At 34.8% G+C, this 15,143-nt stretch overlaps 1 pseudogene; it reads right to left on the bottom strand.

Annotated features, from left to right (window-relative positions):
- Nucleotides 1–234: 234 nt before the first annotated feature.
- Nucleotides 235–9,242, bottom strand: LOC107027603 (annotated as a pseudogene).
- Nucleotides 9,243–15,143: the final 5,901 nt, after the last annotated feature.

The following is a 15,143-nucleotide window of genomic DNA, read 5'->3' as shown; positions in this document are numbered from 1 at the left end:
CTAGTATTTGAAAAATCATAAAAAAGAACTAAGTAAACTGGATCATGTTTATATAAGTAGACTTAAGACATACTAGGACATATATGTCACTTACCAAATCTTACATAGAACCGAGATTTGGTCCTTCAGATATGAAACTTCGCAAAGTACATATAATTTCTGTCGAACAAAATTTAGAACTGATGAGTGTCCAAGCACCAAATAGGTTCACTCTTCATAACATACTTAGAGAGTGCTTGAATGCCTCCATAATTTTTAACGAGGGGCAAATTTTTTGAACCTGAAACATGCTTATTTTTCTGTCTTCATCAGCCTCACAATTGCTAATTAAAACAGTAGAATAGAAAGTAAAACATTTATCATCAAAGTAGAGTTATGTTCAGATTAAGAACGAAATTCCAAATCAAGACACACACGCGTTGTACATAATGACCCAATTTCTAAGAACTCATCTTCCCTACTATATAAAATCTGCTCTTCTAAGGATAATATTTCATAACACTTAAGTTTATCTACTAGTAAAGTTATCCTGTTGCCTCTGCTAAAAAAGCCTTGCACTATTTGTCTTAGTATTTCCTCCACATGTCTCTACTTTGCTTGGAGGGTTTCGCAGTTTCTATCTTGTCATATGTAATAAGTACATCCCTCGTGTCATACTGTACGTTTGCTTCTCTCTCATTTCTCTGTTTAGCCCATGCCATTTAAGATTCTCAATCCATCGTTGATCTTGACAATCCTTACCATTGTAGTATACTTTTCAAAAAATTTAGTTCATATTTTTCAGTATTGGAAATATTACTATAGATTCATTTCCTTCCTGCATAATGTAACCATATGTCATAACCCTTATCAACACATGATCACATAACCCTTATTAACTCGCTCAACAAGAACTAGTATTCCCCCACTCTCTGCCTCTAACATTATAGCTATTTGGTGGACCTCTTCAATGTTTTTCCTCCCTTTATTACCTTCACCAATTCCCTATACTTCCAATGAAGGTGCATTTTCTCGTCTGTTCCATCAATGAATCCCTGCCTACCTGCGTATGAGTAAAGAAAAACATTATTCAACTTACGTAAATGTGTTGGCAAAAGAAACAGGCTTGCAGTACTGAGTCACTCACCAAGAAGTAAGAATGACATCATTCTCAAGCCAATCTTCCTCAACATGAATGTTTTCTCTTCAGTTATTCCCTTTTATCCTTATCTGATTATTGTGACACATAATCCTCCTCAAGCTCTAGAAGTAGCTTCTCTGCCTCGACATTTCCAATGCCTGACATGAAAACTTAAAACATTCAAACACAAATACTAGAATCGGAAAGAAAGTGGACATACACAACCATTACGAACACATACCATCGTTAATTTATCTATAGTTCTCTTGATAGCAAATTCCATGGAAGTAAGTTCCTTTTTTTCTTTGACATCTTTCTGGTTATTTTTGTGTGCATGTCCATCATCAGGAACACTTCCTGTAATGGATTGTTTCCTTTCCTTAGCATTTACTATTGATGAATTTACACCGTTCCAATTTCCACTACAAAAAACCTGCTTTCTCCGTTCTTCTATTTATGAAGAGACTGCAGAGGGAAAGATGTCCTTCCCTTCGTAGAAGACAATAAATTCCCTATCCCTCGAGAGCAAGGTTCCTCCAGTCAGCCACTGCAAATTTTACTTTTATGTGAAACACAATAGGATAAGTTTTACAAAGTATAGTCAGTTTCTTGAAAAGACCAAAGTGTTGAATAAAAACAAAAGTATTTCATCAAAGGACTAAACTAATTTCAAGAACTTTCAACCCTCCTGCCATCAGTTCACTGTTAGTGTTCTTAACTCCTCTTTTGATAGAAACTTTTGCAATTTAAAATTCATCCCAAAGCATCACAATTGCAACAATTGCAGCAGTCAATCCTTGAGTTCTCTGTTTCTTCCTGATAAAAATACATGAGTAAGTATTGTTGTTCATCTTGTATTCCAAACATACTTAGAACAAAACTTTAAACATATTTGTAACACAACAAAGTTTAAGAACATTTTCACAATTAGAAAATTAAAACTAGTAGCAAAACTAGAATTAGAAACAGATTTAAAAAAAAATATACGAAATATTTTTCTTAAAGAAGAATTGTTGTTAATATGTGTCTAAAGAATCTTACTGATTCCAACAAACTTTGCAGAAACACGAAGTTACCAAGTTTAATGAACCAGTGAAGAACAGAAGAATAGAAGAACTGAAATTAATTCACAAATCTAAAATCTGTAAAACACGTACCAGAATCTGGAAATATTTAATAGGAAAAAGATCAAGTCCACTGAATTCACAGTGTCCCCTTAAGGAAATTATTCCCCTCTAGTATCCGAGGTTTGATTTGGAATATGACCTCCCAGGGTAAAATGATCTCAATCACCAGAGTATAGATACCAAAAACTCCGGTGTCAGCGAACCACTCAACGACAGTAAAGTACACTTAGAATACTAGATTTAGTAGTTGAAGAAGAAGTCCATGAATTCTATATTAAAATGAGAGGAAATCACTCAATTTATAGAAAACAAAGGGTAGTGCGAAAAGGTTCTTATTGTGCCTTACCGGAAAGGTCACAAACCGTTGGAAAAGTCACAATCTTTCAGAAAGGTCGTCACCTTTCATAAAAGTCACAACTTTCCATAAAAGTCACAACTTTTCATAAAAATCGCAACTTTTCATAAAAGTCACAACTTTTCATAAAAGTCGCAACATTTCATAAAAGTCACAACTCTTCATAAAAAGTCGCAACTCTTCATTTTCCATTCACACCTTTTCAAAATCAAACAATCCCCCGCATAAAAGGGGAATGACTCGAAGACAAAGAATCGGACAAGTATGTGTACTTTATAAGCAATAATTAATTGCATATGGATAAGTAGGTTTCCCCTTGGACTTTCCGTAGTGAACATATGTCGGATATACTCGGTCAATCGGTAGATGCGATATCTTTGAACCGTCGAACTTTGATGTATACCTAGACAACCATATGTCACACAATTAACCTTTTACCATTTATGGTTCTTACGGTTGTGTTCGTTTTAGCCATGAACACCTCCTGGTTTTATGAGTGTATAGAGAGATGGGCTTTTGACAATCATCTTCTTTGAAGCGGCTTACACTTCACACTCACATAGATGATTTCTAACCGTGTTATCGCGTAGATACACTATTTGGTCAACTCTGCCAAACTTAGCAAATCATTAAAATCATTAAGCTTTATTAACTCATTAACAAGCCTTAATGTTGTATCCTTGTCCCTGAGCATTGTCTTCATCATGAGAATGGATTGAGTTTATTGACAATGTTGAACCGTCATTCACAACTTTGTTTTTCTCCTTGAATCTAGCTCTTGGAACTCCAGTCTGCTAGATAGAGTTACCGCCATGATGACTTGTCCTAAGCCGTAAATTCATTCCCTTAGATGATCTTTTGACTTTTTCTCTAGTTAGGCCTTTTTGTAAGTGGATCCGACACATTATCCTTTGACTTTACATAGTCAATTCTGATAATTTCACTAGAGAGTAGTTTTCTAACAGTATCATGTCTATGTCGTATATGACGAGACTTTCCGTTATACTTCATGCTCCATGCCCTACCTATTGCATCTTGACTGTGTAAGTGTATGCATACTAATGCCAATGGTTTGGGCAAAATAGAATATCTATTAAGAAATTCCGGAGTCTTTTAACTTATTCACCGACCTTATCTAGAGCACCTAGCTCAAAGATCATTGTAGAGCTAGCGATACATGTCTCTTTTGAAGTATTTCTAAGAGACTGCTCCTCTACCAATAGTAAATACATATCCACTCGTGAATTTTACTTCATTCTTCCGATGATTCAATTTGCATCACTATATCTTTCAATATTGTTGGATATTGTTATAATGCAAGACATAGTTTTAAGTATTATTTTAAATACTCCAAAACTCTATTTATTGTCATCTAATGAATTTATTTGGGATCACTTGTGAACGGACTCAGTTTAAAATAGCAAATGCTATATCTAATCGCACACACTATATGATATATACATCATGCTTCCCAAAAATCTAGCACAATCCAATTGTGAGTCACTTTTATTTTCACTCTTTTGAAATACAAAGCTCACATTTATCGGACACTTGACAATATTGACATTCAAATATTTGAACTAGTTAAGTACCTTTTCATTGCAATGAGACCGTGAAAATGCTAAACATTATGGAGTTCTACGAATTCTTATATCTAAGACCGCATTAGCAACTCCAATAATTTTCATTCCACTTGCTTTATAGCATATGTTTAGTAGCATTTATGTCATTAGTGTCTCTATGATGATCAACATATCACCAATATACAAACAAACAATGACCTTATGATTTTAATGTGAACACATTTATCACTTCCATCATTCTTCAATCCATTTGCCGACATGGTTTGATTGAATTATGTCATTGTTTTGGTGCTTCCATAATGTGACTTAACAAGAAGTTCACATACTTTCTTTATTTACCAGGTACCACAAAACCCTCGGGTTGTTCCATGTAAATTTCTTCCTCCAATTCTATATTTAAGAAAGTTCTTTTCACATTCATTTGATGAATTTGGAGGTCATATACCACAGTAATAATTTTTGCATCCGAATGGATGTAATTCTAATTACTAACGAGTATATATTTCGACAAGATCAAAATCTTATTTTTTTTCTAAAGCCTTTGACACAAAGTCTTGCTTTATATTTTTCAACAGTTTCATCAACTGTTATTTTTCCTTCTAAAGATTCATTTTGAACCCAAAGGTTTATTTTCTTGAACAAGATCAATCAACTTTCAATATTGTTTATTGACACCATCTTTCCAAAGGATGAGTCTACAGAAGACACAAAAAAGTTACAAAATCATATTCGAAGGAAGTAAATGTCCTTTAACATTTTACTAAGCCTCTGAATCTCTTTATTAAGTACATTATCCTTTTCATTTCCTAGGCCTTTTAGACCCTTCTCTAGACTACTCAAGTCTAATTTTACAGTCCACAGTGATAGGTGCTATTTTAATTATTTAAGGAATAGGAACTTGGACTTTGACTAGATACTCCCGCACTTTGAAATATTTCAAGTTGGATTTCCTTCCTTTCCATTTCTCATATGGAAAAGATTGTATTCTGATCAAACAAAGTCGCTTTCTTTCTAAAAATACAACTTTTTGTTGTTCCCTTTTGCAATAAGGATAGTTCCTCCACACAAGTTTTTTGTAAACCCGAACTTATAATAATGCATCCATCATTTCTTTCAACGTTCGGTTTTTCATTAGATTTGATGTGAATATGGTCGTAGTTTGATATTTCACTTTCCAAACATATTTCTGCAAAATGAGATTTATACTCTCCATTCTTATCACTTCTTATATATTTTTTCACACTGATTTTCAACTTCGATATTACATTGTCTAGACATTTCTATTGCTTCATCCTTACCATTCAGCAAATAGACATAGTCATTTATAATGAAATTCTCAATAAAAGTAACAATACTTTTTCCCACCATGAGATGATGTTAATTTCATATCACAAATGTCAGTGTAAATCAATTCTAAGGGATTAGAATTCCTTTCAACAGATTTATAAGAATGTTCAACATACTTAGATTCCACAAAAACTTGGTTTTGTAATTGACATGTTCCAAGTGTTCATGTCACAAACATTGACTCAATCAAGTAAGAACAAATAAAAACATTGAGTTTGAAAAGCTCTTCGAGAGGTAGCTTTTTTTCTCTCTCTAATATTTTGTTCCTATTTCTTACAATTTTGTGTGATACAAACATTGTTTAGATTGTCAAATATCCTTTTCAGAAGGACATTTCCATAACTTTCAATATGATTGTTATAGAACTACCCATGAACAAAGTTTCATCGGGTTCAATAAAGACAATATAGTCCAAATGTTATTTTTACAAAAACATAACAAATGACTATTCACCAATATTCATGTCTATGCAAATACTTTTATTATAATAGAAATATCTTTTCATGAAAAATCACAACATTTTAAGTGTTTTTTTTTACCATAAAAGAACACAATTATTTTGAACAAGTATATATATAATTTGGATGTTTCATACTAGTCACACTATATACTAGTAACAGAGAAACTCAACAACCACAATAAAATATACTCCAAGAATTTTGTGGGTATAACATAATACAAAAGTATCATTAAATTTCATATCTTTTGCTCCAAAGTTAAATTAGACACCAAGTCTAATCCTAAGAAAATAACCCCCACATTTCAAATGTGATCTCAAAAATATATTTCAAGTATTTGAAAATAGTTTTTCCATATATTTGAATGTTGGAAACATTATTCTACGAAAGAATTATAGTGCTGCAATTCTCTTTGGCAATGTTTACACAATGTCAAAGTTCATTCCATAGAAATATAAAATCACAAATTCTAATTCACTGACAAAAAAAATTGTACAATTTATTTCTATAATACATTGAAGTTTATAGAAAATCAAAAGTACAACATTGACTTATTATGTGAAGTTTTCATATTCTTCAAACCAATTGTAGAGTTCAATTTATCCAGATTATAAAACCACAAAAGTTTTTAGTCTACAAAAATAAGACACACTAACATTTCTCATGGAGTATAAAACTACAAAAGTTTTTTTTTCTCCAAACAGAATAACACATATTCTTTATCACATAGAAATGTTTTTCTTATCAAATAGTCTTCCAACTATAACAATTGACATACTATTTTATCAAACAAAACTATGCATCTCTCATTTTTGCAAACTAAAGAATTTTAAAAGCAACAATATCTGCGAAGTAAAATTCATTCCACAACATATGGTTTGCAAATCTTTTTCCAAAGATACACATAATAAAAAAAATAAAAAATCAAAGATGATTACTCTTAGAAACTATTTTCCTCCTTAGATAATTTAATAAGAAGGTTACCTGGTAATCTTTAAACGGAATACCATAAATTTTTTTTTGTTACATTCTCACTTCAACTTTGCTAAGACAAAGCAATGAATTATGGATAAGTAATGCATTTATCTTCTACTTCCATGATCAGATTCTCTCAATCAGTAGAATACAAAAAAATATTAACAGTATAATAATTTCCTTAACATTGTTGTTCATCTTCTATTCCGAACATACTTAGAACAAAACTTTGAACATCTTTGTAAGACAACAAAGTTTAAGAACATTTTCACAATTAGAAAATTAAAACTAGTAGCAAAACTAGAATCAGAAACAGATTTAAAAAAAATATACGAAATATTTTTCTTAGAGAAGAATTGTTGTTAATATGTGTCTAAAGAATCTTACTGATTCCAACAAACTTTGCAGATACACGAAGTTACCAAGTTTAATGAACCAGTGAAGAACAGAAGAATAGAAGAACTGAAATTAATTCACAAATCTAAAATTTGTAAAACACGTACCAGAATCTGGAAATATTTAATAGGAAAAAGATCCAGTCCACTGAATTCACAGTGTCCTCTTAAGGAATTTATTCCCCTCTAGTATCCGATGTTTGATTTGGAATATGACCTCGCAGGGTAAAATGATCTCAATCACCAAAGTATAGATACCAAAAACTCCGGTGTCAGCGAACCACTCAACGGTAGTAAAGTACACTCAGAATACTAGACTTAGTAGTTGAAGAAGAAGTCCATGAATTCTATATTAAAATAAGAGGAAATCCCTCAATTTATAGAAAACAAAGGGTAGTGCGAAAAGGTTCTTATTGTGCATTATCGGAAAGGTAACAAACCTTTGGAAAAGTCACAATCTTTCAGAAAGGTCGTCACCTTTCATAAAAGTCACAACTTTCCATAAAAGTCACAACTTTTCATAAAAATCGCAAATTTTCATAAAAGTCACAACTTTTCATAAAAGTCGCAATATTTCATAAAAGTCACAACTCTTCATAAAAGTCGCAATTCTTCATTTTCCATTCACACTTTTTCAAAATCCAACAAGTATAACAAGTGTTTCCTAGTTAAATAACAGTCTGAAATGAGATTAAACTTACCTAATGCAAAATGGCAAGGAAAATGTCTCCTCAATGTGGTCATTTCATTATTTGTGAATTTAGGTTTTACTCCATAATAACAAGAAAAAGATTTGTATCGATAGGCAGTGGCTCACAACCCCACCAATCGGTAAAACGAGGACCAAGTCCTTCTAGCAACTTATTTGTTTCTTCAGTATGTTTTGACTCTGAAGGCAATTCAAATCGAACTCTGTCTGGAGAACCTACACCTGGAGGATATTTTGTGTCTGATGCATCAGATTTTACCGCATCCATGCCAGATGAGTTAGTTATATGCTCTTCCATACCCATGGACAAGTCTGGGGTATCATCTTGTCCACTGCTATTCTTGAAGCTATTCCCAGAGAAATAAGGATACTTGTAATCAGCTCCTCGATAAGAAATTATATTACTTCCAGATCTCAACATAACAAGACCTCAAAATTGATTATTTATTAGCTCGATTTGATTTTTTTGTTGAGATGGAGTCTTTTTAACTTCATTCATCCTTGTGCAATAAAATTGTTTAGAAATTAAAATGCTAAGATAACTATTCTTATTGAAGTAAGGTGGGCTTGACAATATAGTGTGATTAAAAAAGTTTAAGTTAGTGCAGTTGTTACCTTCTAAAAAAAAGGGTGTAAAGTTAGTTTTTGTATGATAAAGTATTTGTTGTTGGACTTCCCATGTTTAACCAAGTAAATAAATTTTAGGTAAATTTTTGCCAATGTTTTTGCTGAAAGCTTTACTTAGTGTTACTTTGATGATTTTTTATAATATCTGAAAGGTTGTGTGTAGCTTTATTCTTTTATAGGGTTTTGAATACCAGGACATGGATATTGACTTGTGTCTGTTGCTTAATCCTAGTGTATTTGTATGACCTCAATTTTAAAATAAGCAGTCAAACTAAAGAAAAAAAGATGTTTGGTCCTATCTAGGTACAATTGTTTATGAAGATATTCTTTTATTTTTCTCAAAAAGAAGTAAAAAGGGAACATAAAGCTAAATCCTAGGCACAGGAAAAATCACAGTTTCTTCTTTTTATCTTAAGTTGATTTGCAAGGAAGGATGGAAAAAAATTATTTATGAGAAATCTAAAATGTAGTTGATCTCTGAAGTTTTATCTAATTTTAAATCAATTATTTTCAAGAGTCGCACTTATTTGTGCTTCTTGTACCCATAGACTAAAGATTGACTAAAAAAAAAACCATTTACCTTTTAAAGTAATAGTTGATTAGGCACTACAAAGTAGGAGGGCGAAATTGGTTTTCACATTTCTGTGGAAGTTTAAGGTGTCTAGCAAGGCTTTGGTTAAATCCTTAAAGAAGTTTTTACATGTTGTTGGTAGTTAAATAGCAGCAAGAGAGTTAAATGTAATTTACCCTGGGCAATGCATTAAGAAAATACTTTAGGCGTTGGAAGCAGGTCTCTGATGGAGAATAAGGATTATTGTTGGGAAAGACAAGGCACTAACAAAAATGCCTGACAGGATAACAGCGGAAGAATACCCAAGTCTATACTTTCCCTTCTCGATTTGAAACAAGAGAAGACAAACAACCACAACCAATATGATAGTAAGGCAGCAAGTAATTCAACCAAACAAATATAACAAGACAATAATAAACCAATCACACAAGACACCAAGATTTCCGTGGAAACCCCTTCGATGTGAAGAGTAAAAAACCACGGGACCAAAAGCTCCACTATAATCACCAAGAGTTACAATATTGTTCTCCAAAATTGGCTACAAAGCAAGTGCCAAACAACGAGCAACAACAAAATAAGATTGCACCAAATCTAGAGAATTAAAGGAGCAAAATCACCAATTTCGCAGCTACTATTCACGACAGCAAAACTGAAGCTGCAGGCCACAAAATCCAACTCTGTCAGTTCCTAATCAAAGATATAGATGAATATAATATGCTGTCCAAAAATCAGCTCAATCAGACAAGAAACGAAGCGGGAATCGCNAGTGGGAATCGCAATTTGAAGTTGGCTGTTAGGGCTGAATTTTGACTGCGAAAACTACTCTTTTTCTCTCTTTTTGGCTGCTGAAAAAACTCTCTGCGTGTATGAAAATAAGACCTAAATAGGCTTATATTTGCCTCATAAGAATGGGCCTATGGGAAAAAATGGGTTGGTCCAAATTGGGCTTTTATTTATCCACATAGGAAGGGAAAAAGGCCCATAACCCAACAATTCTCCCCCTCACGACTATGTAGAGGAGACCGCCATCCCGGCGACCATGCAACAATCTTCAAACTTCCCTCTTGGCAAAGCTTTAGTCATCATATCGGAACCATTGTCATTTGTATGAATCTTTTCAAGCTCAAGCAACTTAGAATCCAACACATCTCGAATCCAATGGTATCTCACATCAATGTGTTTAGACCGACCATGGAACGTAGAATTCTTGCCAAGATGTATAGCACTTTGACTGTCACAATAAAGCACATACCTCTCTTGAGCACAACCAAGTTCCCCCAAGAATCTCTTCATCCAAAGCAATTCTTTACAAGCTTCAACGACAGCAATAAGCTCAGCTTCTGTAGTAGATAGAGCAACACATTTTTGCAACCTAGATTGCCAAGACACAGCTCCCCCTGCAAAAGTAACCAAGTACCCTGAAGTAGACTTGCGAGTATCAACATCACCAGCCATGTCTGAATCAGTATAACCACAAAGAATAGGCTTCCCTGTACCAAAACACAAACTCAGACTAGAAGTGCCACAGAGATATCTCATAACCCACTTCACAGCATTCCAATGTTCTCTTCCCGGATTAGAAAGAAAACGGCTAACAACTCCAACAGCGTGAGCAATATCCGGTCTTGTACAAACCATCGCATACATCAAACTACCAACAGCTGAAGCATAAGGAACTTTCTTCATATCTTCCTTCTCATCATCACTAGAAGGACACTGTTTCGTGCTCAATTTGAAGTGCATAGCTAAAGGTGTACTGACAACCTTAGCTTTGTCCATGCTGAATCTGCGAAGTACTTTCTGAATGTACTTCTCTTGTGATAATACCAATTTCTTGGCCTTTCTATCACGGACAATCTGCATGCCAAGAATCTGCCTTGCTGGTCCTAAGTCTTTCATAGCAAAAGACTTACTCAACTCTTGCTTCAACTTCTGAATCCTGCAAGTATTATGACCAACAACAAGCATGTCATCAACATAAAGCAACACAATAATAAAGTCACCATCAGAGAACTTTTGCACAAAAACACAATGGTCTGAAGAAGTCTTCTTGAAGCCCTGCTGACTCATAAAAGAACCAAACTTCCTGTACCACTGCCTGGGAGCTTGTTTCAAACCATACAAGCTCTTCTTCAATTTGCAAACATAATTCTCTTTACCCTTGACTTCAAAACCTTCCGGTTGCTCCATATAAATTTCTTCATCTAAGTCACCATGGAGGAAAGCAGTTTTAACATCCATTTGCTCAACCTCTAAATCTAGACTTGCAGCCAAGCCTAGAACCACACGAATGGATGACATCTTCACAACTGGAGAGAATATCTCATCAAAATCAACTCCCCTTTTCTGATTAAATCCCTTGACAACTAATCTAGCTTTGTACCGTGGAACTGGATTACCATCTTCATGTTTCACCCGAAAAACCCACCTGTTTTTCAAAGCTTTTCTGTCTTTAGGTAACTTAACCAAATCAAAGGTATGATTATCATGCAAGGATTTAATCTCATCTTCCATAGCATCAAACCACCTTTCTTTTTCTTCACTTTCCATGGCCTCATCAAGACTCTCAGGTTCTCCCCCGTCAGTCAAGAGTACATACTCATTGGGAGAATAACGAGATGAAGGAATTCTCTCTCTACTAGATCGTCTGAGAGAACTCTCTGGAGCATCTATAATTGGTTGTTGGACAACCACATCATCTTGCACTGGAGCATCAACAACATCATGCCAGTCATTCTGAACATGATCACCATCTTCATTATCAACTTGATTTTCATCATTATGAAGATTTTCTTCCGGTGCAATAGTCAAAGGAACTGGATCAACATCAACTAAGCTCTCACTACTCTGAAAATCAGCCTTGTCAGCTTTGTCAAAATCTTCAATTGTTTGGTCTTCAAAGAACACAACATCACGGCTTCTAACAAGTTTCTTCTCAACAGGATCATAGAAACGATAGCCAAATTCATCTTGACCATAACCAATGAAGATACACTGCCTAGTTTTAACATCCAACTTTGACCTTTCATCCTTAGGAACATGTACAAAGGCTTTACACCCAAAGACTCTAAGATGATCATAAGAAACATTCTTACCAGTCCAAACTCTGTCAGGGACATCACCATCTAAAGCAACAGCAGGAGATAAATTGATAACATAAGCAGCAGTATTAAGTGCTTCTGCCCAAAAGGAATCTGACAGCTTAGCATCTGAAAGCATACATCTAACCCTCTCAACTAGAGTTCTGTTCATCCTCTCTGCTAAACCATTTAACTGAGGAGTCTTTGGAGGAGTTTTCTGATGCCTAATACCCTGCTCTCTGCAATATCTATCAAAAGGACCAATATACTCACCACCATTATCTGAGCGGATGCATTTCAATGTCTTCCCTGTTTGTCTTTCAACCAAGGCCTGAAAACTCTTGAACACATCAAGTACTTGATCCTTGGACTTCAAAGGAAATACCCAGAGTTTGCGAGAATGATCATCAATAAAAGTCACAAAGTAAAGTGCACCACCATGAGATCTTACCTTAAAAGGACCACACAAATCAGAATGTACCAACTCCAGCAAATCAAGCTTTCTTGAAGGCGGATGACTCTGAAAAGAAACTCTTTTCTGTTTACCGGCTAAGCAATGAACACATTTCTTCAACTTTGCTTGTTTCACTCCAGAAAGCAAATTTTTCTTAGCCAAACTATCAATCCCCTTCTCGCTCATATGACTCAGCCTTCTATGCCATAACTCTGATGAAGTATCATTCTCCACCAAATTTACTGAGTCTCTGGACATGGAGCCCTGAAATACATACAAGTTAGACAACTTGTCACCACGGGCCACAACCATCAAACCTCTAGTAAGCTTCCACTGGCCAACACCAAGTGTATTAACATAACCCTCATCATCAAGATATCCCACAGAAATCAAATTCAAGCGAACATCTGGAGCATGCTTGACATTATTGAGAACTAGTTTGGAACCATTGTTACTTTCCAAACAAACTGTCCCAATGCCAATAACTTCAACTTCATGATTATTGCCCATTTTCAACGTTCCAAAATTACCTGGAGTATAAGAAGAAAATAATTCCTTCTTTGGCGTGACATGAGAAGTAGCACCAGAATCCACAAACCAGCTAGACTCATCACGAACAAGATTAATGGCATTTGCATCACAAGAAACAAGAAGATCATCATTAGCAACAACAGCAACACGATTTTCATTATCGCCTTCTCTCTTTTGTTGTCTCATATCTCTCTTGTGCTTGTAACAATATTTCATGATATGCCCATTCTTGTGGCAATAGTCACATGTAATATTCTTGTATTTAGACTTTGACTTGCTTCTACTTTTACCTCTATCATTCTGACCTCTGGACTTGTTTCTCCCCCTATCTTCAGTAACCAAAACATCGGAGTGTGAAGCTGAAGAAGATGAGGCTTGAGATCTTCTTCTCATTTCTTCATTCAAGACACCACTCTTAGTATATTCCATGGTTACAACACCACTGGGAGCAGAATTAGTCAAAGAAACTCGAAGAGTTTCCCAAGAGTCTGGCAGAGTATTAAGAAGCCAAAGTCCCTGTATCTCATCATCAAACTTTACACCCATTCCGGACAGCTGGTCAAGAACACCCTGAAAATCATTAATATGATCAGAAATAGGAGTGCCCTCTTTATACCTGATATTCATTAATTGTTTCAATAGGAACAACTTGTTGTTGCCAGTCTTCGAAGCATAAAGTGTCTCGAGCTTGTCCCACAAACTTTTGGCATGTGTCTCATTCACAATATGATTTCTAACATTATCTTCAACCCATTGTCTAATATAGCCACAAACCTGCAGATGCTCAAATTCCCATTCTTCATCATTCAAAGACTGAGGCTTATTAGAAGCAAACACAGGTAAATGCATCTTCTTGACAAATAGAAGATCTTTCATCTTGCCTTTCCAAATATGATAGTTACTACCATTTAAACACACCATTTTGCTCATATTTGCCTCCATCATTCAAAACGACAATCAACAATAACCAATGCTCTGATACCACTTTGTTGGGAAAGACAAGGCACTAACAAAGAATGCCTGACAGGATAACAGCGGAAGAATACCCAAGTCTATACTTTCCCTTTTCGATTTGAACCAAGAGAAGACAAACAACCACAAGCAATATGATAGTAAGGCAGCAAGTAATTCAACCAAACAAATATAACAAGACAATAATAAACCAATCACACAAGACACCAAGATTTACGTGGAAAACCCTTCGATGTGAAGAGTAAAAAACCACGGGACCAAAAGCTCCACTATAATCACCAAGAGTTACAATATTGTTCTCCAAAATTGGCCACAAAACAAGTGCCAAACAACGAGCAACAACAAAATAAGATTGCACCAAATCTAGAGAATTAAAGGAGCAAAATCACCAATTTCGCAGCTACTGTTCACGACAGCAAAACTGAAGCTGCAGGCCACCAAATCCAACTCTGTCAGTTCCTAATCAAATATTGAGATGAATATAATATGCTGTCCAAAAATCAGCTCAATCGGACAAGAAACGAAGCGGGAATCGCAATTTGAAGTTGGCTGTTAGGGCTGAATTTTTGACTGCGAAAATCTGCTCTCTTTCTCTCTTTTTGGCTGCTAAAAAACTCTTTGTATGTCTGAAAATAAGACCTAAATAGACTTATATTTGCCTCATAAGAATGGGCCTATGGGCAAAAATGGGTTGGTCCAAATTGGGCTTTTATTTATCCACATAGGAAGGGAAAAAGGCCCATAACCCAACAATTATTATGATATTGTTGTATCTTTGGTCAAATGCATGACATCTACGTTACTCGTATTTAACTAAATTCTTCTTTTTTTCAAGAAAT

The sequence above is a fragment of the Solanum pennellii genome, chromosome 8 (genome assembly GCF_001406875.1).
Source record: "Solanum pennellii chromosome 8, SPENNV200".
NCBI lineage: Eukaryota > Viridiplantae > Streptophyta > Magnoliopsida > Solanales > Solanaceae > Solanum > Solanum pennellii.
The sequence above is the reverse complement of the archived record's forward strand: the minus strand, read 5'-3'. Positions and strand labels throughout refer to the sequence as shown.